General features: G+C 35.7%; 1 protein-coding gene across 7 annotated transcripts in view; it reads left to right on the top strand.

Moving 5' to 3' along the window:
* ATG10 (autophagy related 10) overlaps positions 1-20173 on the top strand; it is a 243037-nt gene that overhangs the window by 107795 nt on the left and 115069 nt on the right. For 2 of the 7 annotated variants that reach the window (XR_004349287.1, XR_004349286.1), the window contains exon 4: positions 7944-7977. The exons of the other annotated variants lie outside the window; for them this stretch is intronic. The gene's annotated coding sequence lies outside the window, so the exon portion shown is untranslated. The remainder of the gene's footprint in view (positions 1-7943; positions 7978-20173) is intronic. 7 annotated transcript variants of the gene reach the window in all.

Raw genomic sequence — 20173 nt, 5'->3', positions numbered from 1 at the left:
ACTTTCTTTGGAGAACCATATTGTGGTTAGTGATATTAAAACTGGTATCAGCCTTGGGATATCAAATATATTTATTTTTAACTTTTATGTAGATACAGTTATTTAAATGTACATTTCAAGTACATTTCAAGTGTCTTTCAAAGTAATTTTGAATGAATTCCATTTGAGAAGTGAGGAGCTAGGTTTGTTAGTTATTAAGCCAAATATAGTAATATAGCTTATTTTATTGATCTGTGATTTTTAAAATTAAGAGTGAGAAAAGTCACAGATGTAGTTTGTTGACATATTGCAATCCATATGTGTGCTTTTCTGATAAGGAAGGTATAGCATATACCATCTTTCCAGAATATTTAGCACCAGATTTATGATTTTTCTAATTTGGTTTGTAGCTTGCCAAAGAGCATGTGAGTGCATATTTGATCAGAAGCATATTTTGCCTTGAATCAGATGAAGAATACTTAATGAGTCAATGCCAAGAAGCAATGCAGAGATGATGCAGACTAGCAGACTAAAAAGGCTTTAAAATGCCTTAATGTGAAATATAATAAAGATAAAGTAATGTTACATAAAAAACCCAGTTTTTCAGTTTTTCATGCCCATCCCCTTAATAAAATTCTTTACCAAAACTATTAGGAGTGATATTTTGTATTTATGTGATGCATTTTGCATTTTCAGTGGGGTGAAGACTTATTTCAAGTGTATTGTACTCATTCTCTCTTGAGGGCTGAGAAAGACAGGAAATGTACCTTTAGGTACCAGTAGGTCTGCTCTCTCTAGCAAGCCTCCCTCTAAGACTGAGTGCTAGAGATTACCAATTTAAATTAATTTTTTTCTTTTGCTTGTTTGATAGGAAAAAAAATTATCTTTGTGTTGATTTGTATTTCTTGCCTTATCAGTGAGGTTAGAAAATTTGCCGGTTTATTCTGCCACTTGTATTTCTTCCTTTATAAATTGCTTATCCTTGTTCTTTGTCCATTTGTCTATTAAGGTCCTCGCTTCTTACTGGTTATGAAATTCTTTATTTGTTAAGAAATAAACAAATACACACACTTCGTTGTGTATGTTACAAATATTTTACCTAGTATTTTTGTATTTTAACTTTGCAGTGGTTTTTTGGCATATATAATTTAAAAAATGATTAGAGCTAAATCTAGTAATCATTTCTTTCTATGCTTTCTTTCTTTGTTAAGATTTGAAAGACCTGTACAACCCTAAATTATATAAAATTTTCTTTCTTTTGAAACTGTGATGTAGGAGGGAGTAATCAGACAAAGCCTTCATATTGCTTAGTTTAAATAAGTTATAAGGTATTACCTTTGTTGGACTGTGTGATTTTTTATTTATAATGACTCATTTACAGATATCCCATAGATATGATTGATTTTTTTTACCGCAGGTTGTGGAGGGCCCTTCCCAAGTGAAGTGTCCAGTGTTCTGTGTTCTTAGTTGTTACCATAACACTTCTCCACTGTGGAAGAAGTAGAGAAAGGAGAGTGAGGGATTAGACCTTTCCAATGACACTCTCTTCTCTTCTTCTCTACTTGAAGAGCACTTTTACTTACAGAAATTATAGAAATGCATAATTATTTGATTTCCAGGCTAGTCCACAATAGCAATAATAGTTTTTTTCCCACTGTTCATTGTATAAAATGTCAGCCATGTTTTGAGTTAATTGTGGTTTTAAGGGTAGCCTGGGAACCTGAACAAAAAATGGTTTCAAGTTCAAAACAGGTTACAAATAAACTTTGGAAGCATAGCCCATTTGTAGCTTGTGGTTTGCTGGTCAGTCTTCTTGAGGAGCCATATCTAAGGACCCTGGACCAGGAATGGTCAATTGATCTTGGATGACTCTAACGAGTCCTCAGGGATTCTGCACAGCAGATTTACAGTAAGACTTGTTTTGTAAGTTCTGTGAGGTAAGAGGCAGTCTAACTGGTGCATAGGTATGCCTTCTGTTTAGGATCTAGAGCAGAAATACCCAGTAGAATTTCCTGCAGTGATGTAAAATGTATACCATAGTACTGTTCACTTCCTGATCAGAGAAATGTTCTGTATCTTTGCCATCCAATATGGTAGCCACTAGCCACATGTGGCTCTTGAGCACTTGAAATGTGGCTAGCGTGACTGAGAAACTGAATTTTTAGTTACTTAATTTTAATTAATTTAAATTTCAGTTTAAATAGCCACATGTGGCTAGTGGCTCTTATATTGAAAAGCATAGATCTAGAGGTTTATATTGAGTGGAGTACAGTCCTGAGTTTCACTAAATCACAGAATTGACAAGTCAATTTAATACCTATTAGAGGTTTTCTCCCTTATTATCTGATAAAAAATGTCATGGAATGTGTAGCTCTTACTTGGATCCTGTTTAGAGGAAACCAACTATGAAAAGTTTAAAAGACAGTTTTGAGACAATCTGGGAAATTTGAACTTGGATCAGGCATTAGGTGGTTTTATGGAATTAGTGCTAACTTTGTTAGGTGTGATAATAGCAATGGGTTTGTATTATTAAAACACAACAGTGAAGTTTTCAGATGAAATAATATGATACTTAGGGTTTGCTTTAGAGAAAAAAGTATTTGCCGGCGAGTGGCTGAGACAAGATTGGCCAGTGTTCACAGATCTTTAGCTAGCTGAATGGCATATGATGTTCATTATACTGTTTTTATGCTTTTATATGTGGTAGAATGTTTTCACAATAAACAGTATTGAACTGGGAGAGCTCCTTGTTTGTCATTTCAGCCGGTTTTCCAAGTCCATTTACTCAGTCATTAAATGGCAGAGTTAGGATTCAGATCTGTCAATTGGCTGTAAGTTCTGTTCATTTTCTATGACATTGCACTGTATCATATTTTGGACACATGGTTCTTCATCCCACCTGCTCCATGACCCTTGACAAGTTGTCTTGCACATTTCTCTCTCATGTGGATACGGCTAAATTTGGTAGCAGAGCTGGCCACATAAGTCAGCAGAGGGGAGAGCTTTTCATAGCAAGTTGGATCAGGTTGGAATATTACAGAATCCAGATTTGGGGGCTGAATATAAAAAGTAGCTTGGGAGCAAAACCAGAGGAGCAGTCCAGTAGCAGATTTGAGAGGATAGGAAGAAGCAAGGTCCAAAGAGATCTGAAATGGATAAGATGGGACCAGGTCAAAAGGCTGAGAGCATAATTTATGTAGAAAGTAAGGATGATGACTGCTAATTCTTACTGGGAGACAGTTGCATAACCTGCAAGGGCAGGTTAACTGACTTGGCATATAGCCATATTGACATTATTTATTATGAAATGTATATACCACTATACCTGCTCATCTCTATTTATTTAATCTAAAATAATTGTAATAGTATAGAATTTTTATCTGGAAGGTACTGTTGAGGTCATTTAATTCAACCCATTTATTTCTAAGTGTTACCAAATTCATATTGCATTTCCAGCGGGTAATTGGCATTGAGTTATGTACCATAAAGATTACAAAATTACAGTTATGTATGCTCTCAAGAAGATTTTGAGATGAGTAGATAATAGTTATGATTATTGAAGTAATGCAAATATTTGGTTAAACTGATTATTGATTAAAGTAGAGAAGAATAATTTTATTTATAAAATAAAATTTATTTTATTAATACAACTTATGAATTGTATTTACACTTATATTTCTAATCTCAGGGCTATTGTTGAGCAAGAATTTCTCACATCAATAAATGAACAGCCACACAGTGTACATTTTAACATTATTGCAAGTGTCCATGTTTTATATTTCATACCAGGAATAGGGGCGGGGGGAGTTCAGCAAACAAACCATTAATGCAGGAATAAATTAGTGAGTGGAATGTTTGTTATACAGTTGCCTCACTAGGACATGAATATTTAAAAGCAAAGTAAAACAAGACATTATTGAATAGCATCATATTGGCATTGTGATAGTTTTCTAATTGTATTTATTTGCACCTTTTATGGACTATTTGAATATTTCTTTTTGAGTTCCATTTCAGAATTATTTAGTTAAAGCCAAGAAAAAATTGTTCCTCCTCCTGTACCCAAACTATTCTATAGTCAAAAGCAATAAGCTCACAAAATCAATTTCTAAGTTTAATGGCAGATATTTGAATTTATTAGGTACTATTAAGTTAGGACTACTATACTCATTTGTTCATTCATTGATTATTTCTTTATACTTATTCATTAATTTTTTTTTTTTTTTTTTTGGCCACACTGCGCAGTTTATGGGATTTTAGTTCCCGCCCAGGGATTGAACCCCGGCCCTCGGCAGTGAGAGCGTGGAGTCCTAACCACTGGACCACCAGGGAATTCCCTTTATTCATTAATTTAACAAACTTAATATGTGTTCCCATTGAGGATGAAAGTATAAATAAGACATAGCCCCTACCCTCACGCTGCTCACATTTGAGCTGAGTAAACAGTAAGTAATTGTGATTGAGTATGCCGACTGTTATAGTGGTGGTAAATGCAAAGGGCCATGGAAATATTATGGAGGAAAGGATTAGCTAGGAGATGGAATGGGGTTGAGGTACAGACATTTTTCATGGAAAAGAACCTTGAAGAATAAATTGAGGTTGATTATATTTCTTGTTACATTAATAATGGCAACTGTGAGAATCAGGGTTTTAAGGATCAATAGGTGTCATCTCTCCTTAGCTCTGAAGGTACTTCTGCTTCCATTTTTCCCCACTGTCTGCTTCAGATGCTTTTTTGTACTGCAACCTTTGATCTCTGTTCTATCTGGTTTTATTCTTTGGATCCTGGTTGACATCTGGTCCATTTTAGATTACTGACCTGACTTTCAGCTATCTACTCTTAGTCTGACCTGGCACTCTCAAAGTACTCTGCTTCTGGTAACTGCCCCTCTCCTTGACCTACTGCAGCTTCAAGCGAGAGGAGCTTTGTTCATATGATCTGGCCAGACATTCAGAATCCTACTCCAGCCAAGGACTCCAGTGTCTTCCAGCCAATTTTATTTTTTCTGAGATGGCATATTAGAAAAGAAAGGTCTAAGAAAATGCAGGTTTGATATGGCTCAAGACCAGGGTGCAAGAGGATTGAGAGGGATGTTTGGAAAGGCAAGTGAGGGTTGGACTGTAAGAACCATAAAAAACTTGGATTTGGCGCTTTATTTTTCATACCAAATGGGACCCATAAATGGTTGTCAGGAGGACTGTGACACCATCACATCTATACTTTGGAAAGAATGGTGTCATGACTGGACCATAAAGAGGAGAGATTGCAGTCAGGGAGACCAGTTAAAGGAAAGAGAAGATGAAGCCCTGAACTGAGCAAGACAGTAGTGATGGAAAAGAAGAAATCAATCAGAAAAATGTCAGAGATGGGACTAGTAAGATTTGGAAACTAACTGGAAATTGAGCAGGGAAGGAAAGAAAAATATTCAAGATATTTTCCAAATTTTCTGGTATGTGTGATTAGATGGGTTATTTTTTCCTTTGTCATTACAATTGTAATTAATGTAAAAATTAATTACATTTGTAGCTATTTGTTTAATGGCTGTCTTTTCCATTGGACTGAACTCCATGAGGGCAGGGACTTTGTCTTTCTTGCTTATATCCTTATTCCCTAGTACTAGACACAGTGTCTGGCTATACTGATACACTCAATAGTTATTGACCAACTAACTAGTTTATTTGTTCAATACAACTTATTGACTACCAGGCACTGTTAAAGATGAATTTTAATACCTTTAACTAAAACATGAAATACGTGAGGATGAGGAAGATTAGTGAAAACATAAAGGATTATATTTTGTACACATTGAATTGAGATGCCATGAACATCTACTTGGAGATTGAATCTATCTAAACTTCAAAAGAGCGATCTTGGTAGTAGGCAATTCAGATTTGGGATGAAAGTGAAACCTGAAGCTATGGAATATTTGAGATTAATAGAGTAAGAAAAGTGAGGCATAATAATGGCTGAAGACAGAATTCCAGGGAATACAAATATTTAAGAGATAAGTAGAGAAAGAAGAGTTAATTAAGGCAACTGAGAAGGGTGTCCAGAGTTTTAGGAGAAAATCAGGGGATAGTGTTGTCACCAAAGGGAAATGAGGAAAATCTTTCAAGGAGGAGTATGTCTTGGGATATAGTATTTGTGAAATTTGAATCCCTAGAAGAGTTCTTGGAAGTCAGGACTTCCTGGACTATTCTCTCTCTCTCTCTCTCTCTCTTTCTGCGTCAGAATTTATGTCTTAACTCTTTAATTTATGGTCAAATTACTTTAAACTGTGGGTACTTTCTATTACCTTATAATTCCCTCTATATGAGTATTGTTCAGGCAATACAGCCTTAAGATTGTTGCCTATGAACTGCAAGAGGAAAAGACAAAAATTTAGAAATAAGTTTGTGCTTTTAAATGAAGTGTATATCCTAAACTAATTTTCTCTTCAAATTTTTATGGCTCCTTTCATTTGAATAAATTTTACTTTTCAGTTGTGATAACACTTTTAAAGCAATTAAAGACAAATGAATCATTATAAATGATTGTTAATGCATAAGGTTATTATTGTAACATTCGTGAATCCACTAATGTGTGAGGTAGAATGGGGAAGCTGTTATTCTTTGGTTTGTAAGGCTTTTTGAGTTACTATGAGTTTTATTTTAAACAACAATGAAAATCACAATCTCCCTTTTATTCTCCTGATTTTCTTTGGAAAAACAAATTATTTTAGCAATAGCCTGGGTTCTTTACCATTCAATCAGTCAGAGAGAACTAAAAGACAGACAATATAAAAACTTTCTTTGGAAATTAGAAACACTTAAGAATTTTTTGGCTGCAGGAATCCACTGCTTATGATATACAAGTGTATGTGCCCATAAAGATCTGTTTTGTATCTCTAAATTTATAAATTGTATGGGATGTTACTCATTTAGTATGACACATTTCCTTATAAATAGACTCCATCAATACTGTACTGTGCTTCCACTAGATGATCAGTAAATTTGGGTTGAAAGATTAATTGTTGACAAGATTTAGAAGCTACCTAATGTTTCAAAAATGCTTGACTACGGATGGGGGTGAAGGGTAAGCTGGGACAAAGTGAGAGAGTGGCGTGGACACACATACACTACCAAATGTAAGATTGATAGCTAGTGGGAAGCAGCCGCATAGCACAGGGAGATCAGCTAGGTGCTTTGTGTCCACCTAGAGGGGTGGGATAGGGAGGGTGGGAGGGAGATGCAAGAGGGAGGAGATATGGGGATATATGTATATGTATAGCTGATTCACTTTGTTGTACAGCAGAAACTAACACACCATTGTAAAGCAATTATACTCCAATAAAGATGTTAAAAAAAAAAGCTTAATATAAAAAAAAAATGCTTGACTTGTTGAAATTATATATTGGGTTGGCCAAAAAGTTCGTTTGGGTTTTTCTGTACAATCTTACCAAAAACCCAAACCAACTTTTTGGCTAACCCAATACAAAATCGAGACCCTTCTGGTTCTCCAACAATTGTTGCACTTAGTAGAAACTATCCTGGCCATTGGTATTTTTTGGCCAGGTGCCAGGGAAGTCTTCGATAACACCATATCTGCCCAGGTGCCATTAGTTCAGCAGGAAGTTTCAGAGCCTGTGGGATATACATGGGGAAAAAGTCACAAAATAAATGGATGGAATATGTATTTAGGAGTAGTCAGGCAGGCAGGGAAAAACTGTAGAAAGAACATTTGCATTTTTGGTTTAGGCAAATCTTACCTAAAGTAGGATGAAAGTAACTTAATTAAGGGGGATTATTCTAAACATTTTTTCCTTGGCTTCTTGATATAGAGATTGATTTTGGTAATGGATAAAAGAAGTGACACAAAAGAATCCCTGCATTTACTTTTTCTGTTTGTTTGTTTTGTTTTTATTAGCTTCATCCATTTCCTCTAACGAATCTCACTGTCTTTGTTGATACCATACTCTCTTTTCCAGGCAACATTTTAATCTCTCATGGCTGAGCAGAAAAGTAAGTACTGGACCCCAAAGGAATGATTGTAATGCAGCCAAGATTTAAGCCAAGAGGCAGTAAGGTGATTTAGAGGTCAAATGGCCTGGATCAGGCTAGAGAGTAGAAGTATTATCTACCCATTTAGGTTTAAAGGGTTCTAATATTTCTGGCAGGAAGATTTATATTTATTACCTTGAATATATTTGAAATCTTAATAACGTGTGCTCATACGTCTTCAAAGTATTCGTTAAATGAGTGAAATGATAAAATTACATTCTGCAAGATGGGGTTCGGTAACCCTGGACCTAGGAGTAAAGGTTATACCATCCTACAGCCTTTTTCCTTGAGAGGTCACATCACCATTTCTATAGTTAATTCTTCAGATTGGTGTAAAAAGAATTGTTAATTTGGGGGTATCATGGCCATAGATGACTGCAGTCCTGTGATCCTGCTAGCAGGAGACACTGAGAAGGTGACATAGGACATAAATGCCCTCTTCAGGCATTTCCTAATTTGCGTGGGTCCTTTGCAAAGCTGTGAAATAGACTAAGTTTCTTTTGGAAGCTGGACATTTTTGCTTTATTTATGAAGACTGCTTTTTACAATTAGAAGTTGGAGGCAGTGCCTGTACAGCCTAGTCTAACCCTAAACTACTTGTTAAAACAAAAGGAAATGGTTAGATTAAAAATAGATTATCTACTTTTTGTTTTACTCCCCTGATATCTGTGGACCCTTTTTTAGTATATCCAGAAGATGAAATATTTTGGGCATGTTTGTAGAAAGTATATTATCAATAAAATATTACTCTTTAAATTTTGGGATTTATTTTGGTAAGAACAGAATTTGAAGCCATCTACTGAGAATTACAATTAGAGTAGGATATAGGAATTAATAACCTGTAATTTAAATATTTTTGTTATTGAAGCCTATCATGCTTTAAAGGGTTTCTTAAACTGATATACCCAATTTGAACACAATCATTACTAATTAAGAAACTTGCTTCTGAGGGTTCAACTTTGGTGGTCCTTTTCTTAAAGTATCTGTGGATAGTACAGAAAATGCCTGACACCCTCTTTTGGTCTCAAGTCATAATCCTAGTTTGGAAGGGGGCATAAAAGTGAAGAGATAATGCTAAATTATTATCTAAAAGTTATCAGTCACCATGTACCCAGAAAAGACTGAACAGATGAAAAAAAGATTAAGCTAAGTTGGGCAAAATGCCCAGAGATGCCAACAAATGTAGCTTACTTTAGACAAGAAGAAAGAAAGAAAGAAAGAAAGAAAGAATAATAATAATGAATATATAAAAATTATGCTTAAGAGTCAGGAATTTCCTTTCTTTGATTAAGGTAGTTTCTTCTGTCTTAAGGATAATCTATTTTTATAACTCAAAATTCTAATTAAGGAGTGTAATTACACACACACACACACACACACACACGAGTACAGCTATTTAAAAAAATAGCATGAAAGGTCCCAATTGCCTACCAGATAGCCTCATGTTATAGTCTCAGCTCCGAGGTGGTACTGATTCTACCTTCTTGCCCTGTCACTTTAGCCTAATTTTAAAAACCTTAACTTGCCCTTAAATTTTACAAAATGCAGTGTTTCGTCATTAAATATGTTACCTGAAGGATTTTTTATATGCATTTTATTGGATTGAGGAAGATCCCTCTCTTTCTAGTTTGGTGAGTGTTTTAATCATCAATGGGTGTTGAATTTTGCAAATGCTTTTTCTGCATCTATTTGAAAACTGTATGGTTTTTCTCCTTTATTCAGTCATTGTGATGAATTAAATTGATTTTTGAATGTTGAACTAACTTTGCATTCTTGTGATAAACCCCACTTGGTCATGTGTTAACATTTTATATATTGCTAGAATCAGTTTGCTCAAATTTTGTTAAGGACTTTTGTGTTTATGTTCATGAGGGATATTGATTTATAGTTTTCTTGTATTTTCTTTTTTGGTTTTGTTATCAAGGTACTTCTGTCCTAATAAAATGAGTAGGCAAGTGTTTATACATCTTCTCTTTTTGTAAAGATTTTGAGTAGAATTGGTACTATTTCTTCCTTAAATATTTTATGGAGTTTACCAGTGAAGCCATCTGGACCTGGAGTTTCTTTTGTGAGAAGGTTTTAAACTATAGCCAATTTCTTTAAAGGTAGAGAGCTACTTAGAGTATTTATTTATATGTTTTGTAGTGAGCTTCAATAACTTGTTCTTTCATGAAATTTATCTATTTCATATGAATTGTAAACTTTTTAGTGTACAGTTCAGAACATTTTCTTGTTATACTTTTAATGTCTGTAGGATCTTTAGTGATAGTACCTTTTCATTTCTGGTTTTGATGATTTTTGTTCTTTTTTTCTTGATCAGTTTCACTAGGTGTTCGTCGATTTTATTGATCTTTTCAAAGAATCAGTTTTTTGGTCTGTATTTCCTCTGATTTGTCTATTTTCTCTTTTGTTGATTTTGCTCTTATCTTTGTTATTTCCTTACTTTTATTTGCTTTGGGTTTACTTTGCTCTTCTAAAGGTTGAAACTTAGGTCATTAATTCTGGACTTTTCTTCTTTTTTAATATAAGCCCCTAGAGCTATAGTTTTCCTTCTAAACACTGATTTGGCTGAATCCCACAAACTTTACTTTGTTATATTTTCATAAAGAATGAGGTATTTTATAATAACCTTTGTAAATTTTTTAATTTGACCCATGGATTATTTAGAAGTGTGTTGTTTAATTTCAGAATATTGAGAGTTTTCCTAGATATCTTATTGGCAGTGATTTCTGATTTAATCACATTGTGGTCAGAGATACTCTGTATGGTTTCAGTCCTTTTAAATGTATTGAGACTTGTATTGCCGAGTGTATAGCCTATCATGGTTAATGTACCACGTGTACTTAAAAAGAATCAATATTTTACAGTTTGGGGGGCCATACTATTCTAAAAATATAAGTTAAATCATAAATCCTCTATGTCTTGACTAAAATTTAGTTTAGTTTTTCTATCAATTGCTGAGAAAGAGGTGCTAAAGTCTCTTACTATGGTTGTGGATTTGTCTATTTCTTCTTTTAATTCTGTCAGTTTTAGGCTCTGTCATTAGGCACATATACACTTATGATTAAAAATGTATATGTGCCTAATGACTTTGTTGAAAAATTGACTCTTATCATTACAAAGTATCCCTTTTTATCTTCAATGATATTCTTTATCTTATAGTTTACTTTCTCTGGTACTAATATATGTACCATATATCTACTCTAGCCTACATGTTTATTGTTTACATGATTTATCTTTTTCTACCTAATTATTTTTCTCTTGTAGACAGAGACTGCTTTTGCTTTTTCTTTTAAAAATCCATTCTGATAATCTCCATCTTTTTTTTTTTTTTGGCGGTACACGGACCTCTCCCGTTGCGGAGCACAGGCTCCTGATGCGCAGGCTCAGCGGCCATGGCTCACGGGTCCAGCCGCTCCGCGGTATGTGGGACCTTCCCGAACCGGGGCACGAACCTGTGTCCCCTGCATCGGCAGGCAGACTCTCAACCACTGCACCACCAGGGAAGCCCAATCTCCACCTTTTAATTGAAGTACTTAGTGCATTAACATGTAATGTAATAATTAATATGACTGATTTAAGTCTGACACTTTTTCTGTTATCCCACTTTTGGTTTTTGTTCTTCCGTTTCCTCTTGCCTGCTTTCTTTTGGATGAATTTTTAGAATTTCATTTTGATTTCTCTATTAACTTTTGGGATAAACCTCTTTGCACTATTTTTTGACTTATTATATATTACAGTATACATTCTTAACTTTCTGCAATCTAATTAGTGTTAATGTTATGCCACTTCACATAAAATGTAGAAACCTTGCAGTTATATACATCCATTTACCACATCCCTCACTTTATATGTTATCCTATATGTTATATCTACATACATTATAAACCTCACATGATAGTGTTATAATTTTTTGCTTTAAGCTCTCAGGTATTTTTTAAATATAAGATAAAATTATACTCCTTAATATTTACCCAAATATTTACCATTTCCAGTGCTTTTTATTCATTCCTCAAAACCTGAATTCCCTATGGTATCATTTCTCTTTAGCTTGAAGAATTTCTTTGTCATTTCTGTAGTGTGGTCTGGTGACAATGAACAGCCTTAGTTTTCCTTTATCAGAAAATATCTTTATTTCACCTATATTCTTAAAGAATATGTTTGCAAGATACAGGTTTCTTTAAAGATATTGTTTTATTGCCTACAACGTTTCTGATGAGAAATACATGATAATTCTAATTGTTGTTTTCCTGTATGTAGTGTGTTGTTTTTCTCTTGCTACTTTTAATATTTTCTCTTATTTTTGGTTTTCATCAGTTGATTATAATGTGCCTAGGTGTGGACTTATTTGCATTTATTAGATTGTGATTTTGTAAACTTCTTGAATCAGTAAATTTATTTCTTTCACCAAATTTGGGACACTTTCTGCCACTGTTTCTTCAAATCTCATTTTTCTGCTCAATTCTCTCTCTCAACTATTCTTCTGGTAATCTGATGGACAAGCCTCAGATTCTCTGTTCATGTTCTTTCAGTTTTTTTTCCTTTTTAAGACTGGCTGATTTCAATTTGTCTACTGTGTAGTTTAATAACTTTTTCCTCTGTTGTCTCTAGTTTGCTATTAATCTCATCCATTGAATTTTTAATCACAAATATTTTTATTTTTTTAGTTCTGATATTTCCATTTGGTGTTTTTTGTTTGTTTGTTTGGGTTTTTTTTGCTTTGTTTTTTGCATTTCCTCTGTCTCTCATGAAATATCCTGTCTTTTTAACTAGTATGAGCATATTTTTCTTTACCTTAGTGAGTATCTTATAATAGTTTCTTTAAGGTCCTTATTTAGTATAGCTGACATCTGGTTCAACTTTTCTCAGCAGATTGAGTCACATATTCCCTGCTCATCCTATGTTGAATAATTCTTGAGTGTATCTTGGATATTTTAACTGTTATGTTTTGGAGGCTCTGGATTTAGTTACATTCTTCCAAAGAGTGTTGATATTTCCTTTTAGCATTCAATTAACTTGGATTCAAACTGCAAACTGCCATGCCTATAGTAGGCAGTGGCTGAGATCTCAGTTCAGTTTTTTACAACTTAGCTCCCAGCTGCTTTCAGTTTGTTCCACACATTCATGCTCAGGAGTCAGCCAGAGACTTAGACTGAGTTTGAACATGGAATTTAAGGTTCTTTTTCTTTATCTCCCTCATTTCTGGGGCTTCCTCCATATTCTCCAGCAGCTGTGGTTGCTCCAGGCTTTTTCTCCCTGTTTCTCTACTTAGAGAGGTGATGGGACTTTTAGCTGACTTCCTTCTGCCAGTTCCTTTGCCACCACCACTTCCACTGCAGCTGCTTCTAGAGAAGAATAGCAAAAAACAAGTCACTTGCTCCAGATGTTGACTCCCCTCAAAAATCTGTCTTCCTTAGTTGAGTCTCCAAAGCCTTCAAATAGGTTTTCCCCCCTGGAATGTATATCTGTTATTTAGAGGAGGATTGGTCTGTTAGGCACCCTTCCATACTTTACCACTTGGGCATCCTCTGCTCTATCACTAAGTCTGAGTCTCTTAGCATCTTCAGTTCCTCCTTCTCAACTGACTCATTCCATTTAACTTCCAGATAAACCCAATTTCAGATTTACATATATATATTTTTAAAGCTCTCACTTTCACATTGGTACCACCTCAAGCTACCTATATGTTATCTTTCTGTCTTTCTATGTCATTTCTTAATAGGGTTATCTATTTTTAATACTTATAGTTCCTCACCACAAGTTTATACCACTCTTTATAGTTTTGCATTTTCTCTTAGTATGCTTTTGATATTTCTCTCTTAAAAGACATCAGTGATAACTGAACCATCAATTCAAAATTTCTCCTCAGACTATCCTTCATTTCTCTGTAACATTCAAGGCTGTTGACCATGGTCTGCTGGAAGCTTTCCCTTCTGCGACTTACATGTCATTTTCCTTTTTTTTTTTTTAGAAATAGTATAGGCATGTTATTTATATATTTATTTTAAATTTTATTTATTTATTATATTTATTTTTTGGCTGCGTTGGGTCTTCAATCCTGTGCGTGGGCTTTCTCTTCTTGCATCGAGTGGGGGCTACTCTTCATTGCGGTGTGTGGGCTTCTCATTGTGGTGGCTTCTCTTGTTGCGGAGCATGGGCTGTAGGCATGCGGGCTCAGTAGTTGTGGCTCGCGGGCTCTAGAGCGCAGGCTCAGTAGTTGTGGCACATGGGCTTAGTTGCTCTGTGGCATGTGGGATCTTCCCGGACCAAGGCTTGAACCCATGTTCCCTGCATTGGCAGGCAGATTCTTAACCACTGTGCCACCAGTGAAGCCCCCATATCATTTTCAAATCTTTATTTTTCTTCTTTATCTGTGAAGTTCTCATTGCCAGCTCCCCTCGTCCTCTATCTCTGAAATGTGGTATTCCTCAAGACTTTTTCCTGGCCTTGTCTTATTTTTCAATTAGAAATCTCATCTACTACTACTGGAATTGTTCCAGTTACTCCTTTTATGCTGATGACTCAAATCCAAAATATATTCAAGCTTTAAAGTTATATACATGGGCAGAATTCTGGCTCTACATCTTACTAATTGTGACCTTAGGCAAGATGTGTAGCCAAGATCTTTAGGACCCACTCTGGGTAAAACACTAATACCATATAGGGTTGCTTATCACATTGGCATGCATAGTTTATAGTATACATATAATTTATGGTTAATGCTCAAATGTTGGTAACAATTATTAAAGCCATTTCTACAGTACCCGTCTCTCTTCAGACTTTTGCCCTACAAATTCAATGGACTATAGAATCCAGATGTCTTAAATCAGCATCTCCAAAATAGTACCTAGTACTGATGTCCCTTTTACAGTTAATGACACTATCATCTTCTCAGTTATTCAGGCTCAAAACATTGGTATTGTCTAATGGATGGGCTTCATTTTGGCCCCTTCCATTCAACAGTGATTTGCTTAGACAAATAAATACTCTCTAGGACCATCTCTCTTATTTGTTCCCTCTTTCCCACTACTATTTCTAACTATTTTTTAAAAAACCTCTTATGATCTCTCTTGAGGGTCATTCTATTTAGATAGGCTTCTAACTTATCTCACCAGGTCTTTTCTCTCTAATTTCCCATTCATCCTTCAGTTTGTTTCCAGATTATCCTTTTGAAAACAAATCTCTAATCATATTACTCTGCTACATGGATAATCACCATCGTCATCATCTAACATTATTTTCTTATGTGCTAAGCAGTACCCTAAATATTTTACATGAACTGTTTCATTTAGCCCTCCCAGCAGCTCCATAAACCAGATATTATCATTATCATCTCTGTTGAACAAATGAGGAAGCTGAACCTTAGAGAGCTTGATTAACTTGTGATGTCACCCAGCTAATAAATGGTGCAATCAAGTTCTAAGCCCAGGCAGAGCAACTCCAAAGTCTACCCTCTTAATTTGTTAGACTGCACTGCTTCACAACTACTTCCTTATGATCACCAGTGCCTATCAAATATAGTTCAAGTTTGACACTACCTAACACCATACACAAAACTAAACTCCAAATGGATTAAAGACTTAAAGGTAAGACCAGACACTATAAAACTCTTAGAGGAAAACATAGGAAAAACACTCTTTGACATAAACCATACCAAGATCTTTTTTGACCTACCTCCTAGAGTAACAAATAAAAACAAAAATAAACAAATGGGACTTAATGAAACTTAAAAGCTTTTGCACAGCAAAGGAAACCATACACAAGACAAAAAGACAACCCTCAGAATGGGAGAAAATATTTGCAAATGAAACAACAGACAAAGGATTAATCTCCAAAATATACAAACATCTCATGGAGCTCAATATCAAAAAAACAAACAATCCAGTTAAAAAATGGCAGAAGACCTAAATAGACATTTCACCAAGAAAGACATACAGATGGTCAAGAGGCACATGAAAAGATGCTCAACATCACTAATTATTAGAGAAATGCAAATCAAAACTATAATGAGGTATCACCTCGCACAAGTCAGAATAGCCATTATTAAAAAATCTAGAAACAATAAATGCTGTAAAGGGTGTGGTGAAAAGGGAACCCTCCTGCACTGTTGATGGGAATGTAAATTGATACAGCCACTATGGAGAACAGTATGGAGGTTCCTTAAAAAACTAAAAATAGAACTACCATACGACCTAGCAATCCTACTACTGGGCATATTCCCTGAGAAAACCATAATTCAAAAAGAGACATGTACCACAATGTTCATTGCAGCACTATTTACAATAGCCAGGACATGGAAGCAACCTAAGTGTCCATCGACAGATGAATGGATAAAGAAGATGTGGCACATATATATGATGGAATATTACTCAGCCATAAAAAGAAACGAAATTGAGTTATTTGTAGTGAGGTGGATGGACCTAGAGTCTGTCATACAGAGTCAGGTAAGTCAGAAAGAGAAAAACAAATACCATATGCTAACGCATATATATGGAATCTAAAAAAAAAAAAAAAATGGTACTGATGAACCTTGTCGCAGGGCAGGAATAAAGAGGTAGACATAGAAAATGGACTGGAGGACATGAATTGGGAGGGCAAAGCTGGGGCAAAGTGAGAGTAACATCGACATATATACACTACCGAATGTGAAATAGTTAGCAAGTGGGAAGCAGCAGCATAGCACAGGGAGATAGGCTCAGTGCCTTGTGATGACCTGGAGGGATGAGATAGGGAGAATGGGAGGGAGGCTCAAGAGGGAGGGCATGTGGGGACATGTGTATGCATATGGCTGATTCGCTTTGTTGTACAGCAGAAACTAACACAGTGCTGTGAAGCAATTATATTCCAATAAAGATCTATTAAAAAATTTTAAAAATATATATATAGTTTAAGTTCTGTACTTCAGTCCTCTACAATCTGACTTCAGACTAACAATTCTATCATATATTAAATCTCTCATACAACTATGTTCCAAACAAACAGAGTGACTTGCTAAACTGACCATGAGTTTCATTTTCTTGTACCTTAGATCTTGCCATCTTTTCTGCCTGGAATAACCTATGCCTCATAGGTTGGAATCATCCATTATTCAAGCTAAATGACACCTTTTAAGCTGAGACTTCCTGCATCCTTGTAGGATCCAGTTAGGATTGAGGTCTTCATTTGTAATCCCATAAACACTGTTTACTTCTTATGCAGGCATTATAACAGTTTGATGTGTGTTGTAGTCACTTGTGGAAATGACTCGTGGGTTTATCTGTCATGTTTTTATTTTTGAATCTACTCAGTATACTGTTTTAGGTATACTAGATGCTCAGTTAATGTTTATTGAATGAATAAAAGTTTGTGATTGTGGACCTCAATAATTAGGATTATTGCTTTGGATTTCTGAAGTATATGAGCTTGAGAGGCAGATATGGAAATTATAAATGTGTTAATTTAATGAAATCACCTTTTTAAAAGGACTGAGACTTTTCTAAATAATCATACTTTAAAATATTTGCCTCTGAGTTGGGTTTTGATTTTCCCAGGGGAGTTTTTGAAGGTTTAAAGTTCTAATATTTTAAATGGGAATTTTAAAACTGTTCACCATGGGTGGACCATGGTAAAGAGAGAGCTCCAAGAATGTCAGTGAATAAAAATACTCACATAGCTAAAAAGTTTTCTAGGAACTATAACTGCAGTTCCAAAATAAGCCCACTTCACAGAGACTTGAACATACAAATATAATAATTGCAAAATTTTATTGTTAAAGAGATTTGGTCAAACATTAGGCTGATATGGTTAGTCATTGAAGATGTTCTAGGACAGAGGAATTTTAAGCCAAAATTTAATAAGTTAAATTTAATAACACCCTATGTTCTAATGGTGAAGGGAGACTATTCTTGCACAGGGATGGATTAGACAAAAATTCAGGTGTAAAATAGAGCTGATGAGTGCAATGGTGGTTATAGAACAGAGGGGTGATGTATTCCTTCTGGGTGTATGGGTTGTGATCTCCTTTTGAATATTGATAAGTGTCTCATCAGATCCCTCAGGCAGTTCTTAAATATTTCAGCCACGTGCATAGTCTCTGTTTTCTTTCTGTCTCTCCTTTATCTTTCTGTATAAAAGTTTTGGGGACTAGATTTTGGTGACAATATAATTGGAGAATAGAAGCATAAAGCTTGTTTGTGTTGTTATTTTGTTTAGTCTTACTCTAGCTTTCACTTTTTATTGATGCTATTGGCTTTTTATCATAATTTGTCTTGTCTCTCTTCTCTCTTCCTTTGTCCCCCTTCCTCTTCCTATTTCTTTTCTCTCTTCCCCCCTTTACCCCATTCTCTTTTTCTCCAATGTTTCTTTTTTTTTTTGCGGTAATCGGGCCTCTCACTGTTGTGGCCTCTCCCATTGCGGAGCACAGGCTCCGGACGCGTAGTCTCAACGGCCACGGCTCACTGGCCCAGCCGCTCCGCGGCATGTGGGATCTTCCCGGACCGGGGCACGAACCTGTGTCCCCTGCATCGGCAGGCGGACTTTCAACCACTGAGCCACCAGGGAAGCCCCTAATCTAGTTTTTCCTCAGGAATTTATTTAGTGCCTTTTGTTCAAGGAGGTCAACACACTTCTATCTATGTTATTTTGTTTATGCTCAAGACAAATCTAAAATCAAACAAAGGCAGAAGGTACCAAAAACCTACATTCCTACAGTTCTTGAGCTACAGTGTGTTTTGGAATTCAGATTTGGGGGATTTTAGAATAGTAGTATAATTAGGTAAAAGTAGATTCTGTATTATGTTACATTCCCAGCGTTGTGTGAATGAAGTCGATCTCCAATGGTGAATTCTCTGGCTGATCCATGGGGAGGTGGTAGAGTGGTCTGGTCTGGAGAAGCCTTTTCTGGACCCTCAGATTTCATCATGTTGGGTGTAAGGCTGGGTTTGACCCTTTGTTATTTATTGCTGTAAGTGATTTTCTGTTCACTTTCTTGCAAGAATTGCTTGAGTTAAAAGTTGAAATTCGTGACACAACTTTAAATACATTTTTTTAAAAAAAGTGAAGTTCATTTATCGAGGAACTGAAATCATTAATTATGTTGTAGCTCCTCACCTTTTTTATGATACACGTATTGCTGTGGGTATAGTGCTCTAAAACATCTGCTCAGTAGTCCGTTACAGCGGTACAAGAATGCTTTTACATGAAGGCAATAAAGTAGCAGATGCTTCTTAATGACAACTTCCCAGTTCATTTAGGAAACAAGTCAGTTCTGGATTTGGTTTTTCCTCCACGTGTGGCACCTGTGCAGGCAAACGATTCTAAAGAGGTTAGAACTGACAAATCAAGTCCCTCTATGTAATTTTTTAGGGTGCTCCAAGTTAGTCTAAAAGCCTTATCTAACAGCACTTTAATGACATTAGCATTTTCCTTACTATGCAAATAATTCTCTACCATTGTAAGTAACCAGGAAAATACATTAATTCAGTATTACCAGCTTACGCTTCTTTTATTTTATTGTTTGGAAACTTCTGTTGCATCCTGATTTATCATTAGCATTACAAATAGAAAAAGTGGTTGAATGCCTATGCTTGGTAACAGGGAGAATGGGGGTCCAGGATTTGGAAGTCACATTCCTTCCAGGAGCAATTTCTGTTACCTCAGAGACAGATCGTGAGGCTCTGGTCATGTCCACATGCCACTTTGCACCATCCTTGTCCTTAGCAGGTTTGGCCTTCTCCTCAGTACAGTAGGCAGTCAGTCCCCTGGGTGTGTTCTGAAGGGTGCCAGGGAAGCCGCCGCTGCTGCCCCTCTTCCCCCATGTCTGGTTCTCCTGTACAGTAACTGCGTGGTCAGTGATTCATTTCAAAGGAAACTTCTTTTCAAAGGAAAAGACTCTTGGTAAGATGCACATTTCTAGCCTGTAACATTTACTGTAAATGAGTTTTTCAAGTCCCTTTCCTCTGAAAATCAGAAGGGCGAATTTGGAAGTCTTGTGCTGAAAGAGGAAGACAAGGGCATGAAAAGGTGGGTATAGGAGATGCTAAGGATCAATTTTTTCTTCTTCATAATTTTTTAACAATGGTCTGGGTCAACGGCATAGTCTTTAAAGTGGATACGTGCACCCAGGGGGCTTGCAGAACAATCCATTGAGATGTGGGAAATAATATTAGAGCTACTTTTA

The sequence above is a fragment of the Phocoena sinus genome, chromosome 3 (genome assembly GCF_008692025.1).
Source record: "Phocoena sinus isolate mPhoSin1 chromosome 3, mPhoSin1.pri, whole genome shotgun sequence".
Taxonomy (NCBI): Eukaryota; Metazoa; Chordata; class Mammalia; order Artiodactyla; family Phocoenidae; genus Phocoena; species Phocoena sinus.
Note: the sequence above shows the minus strand (reverse complement) of the source record. Positions and strands in the feature narration are given on the sequence as shown.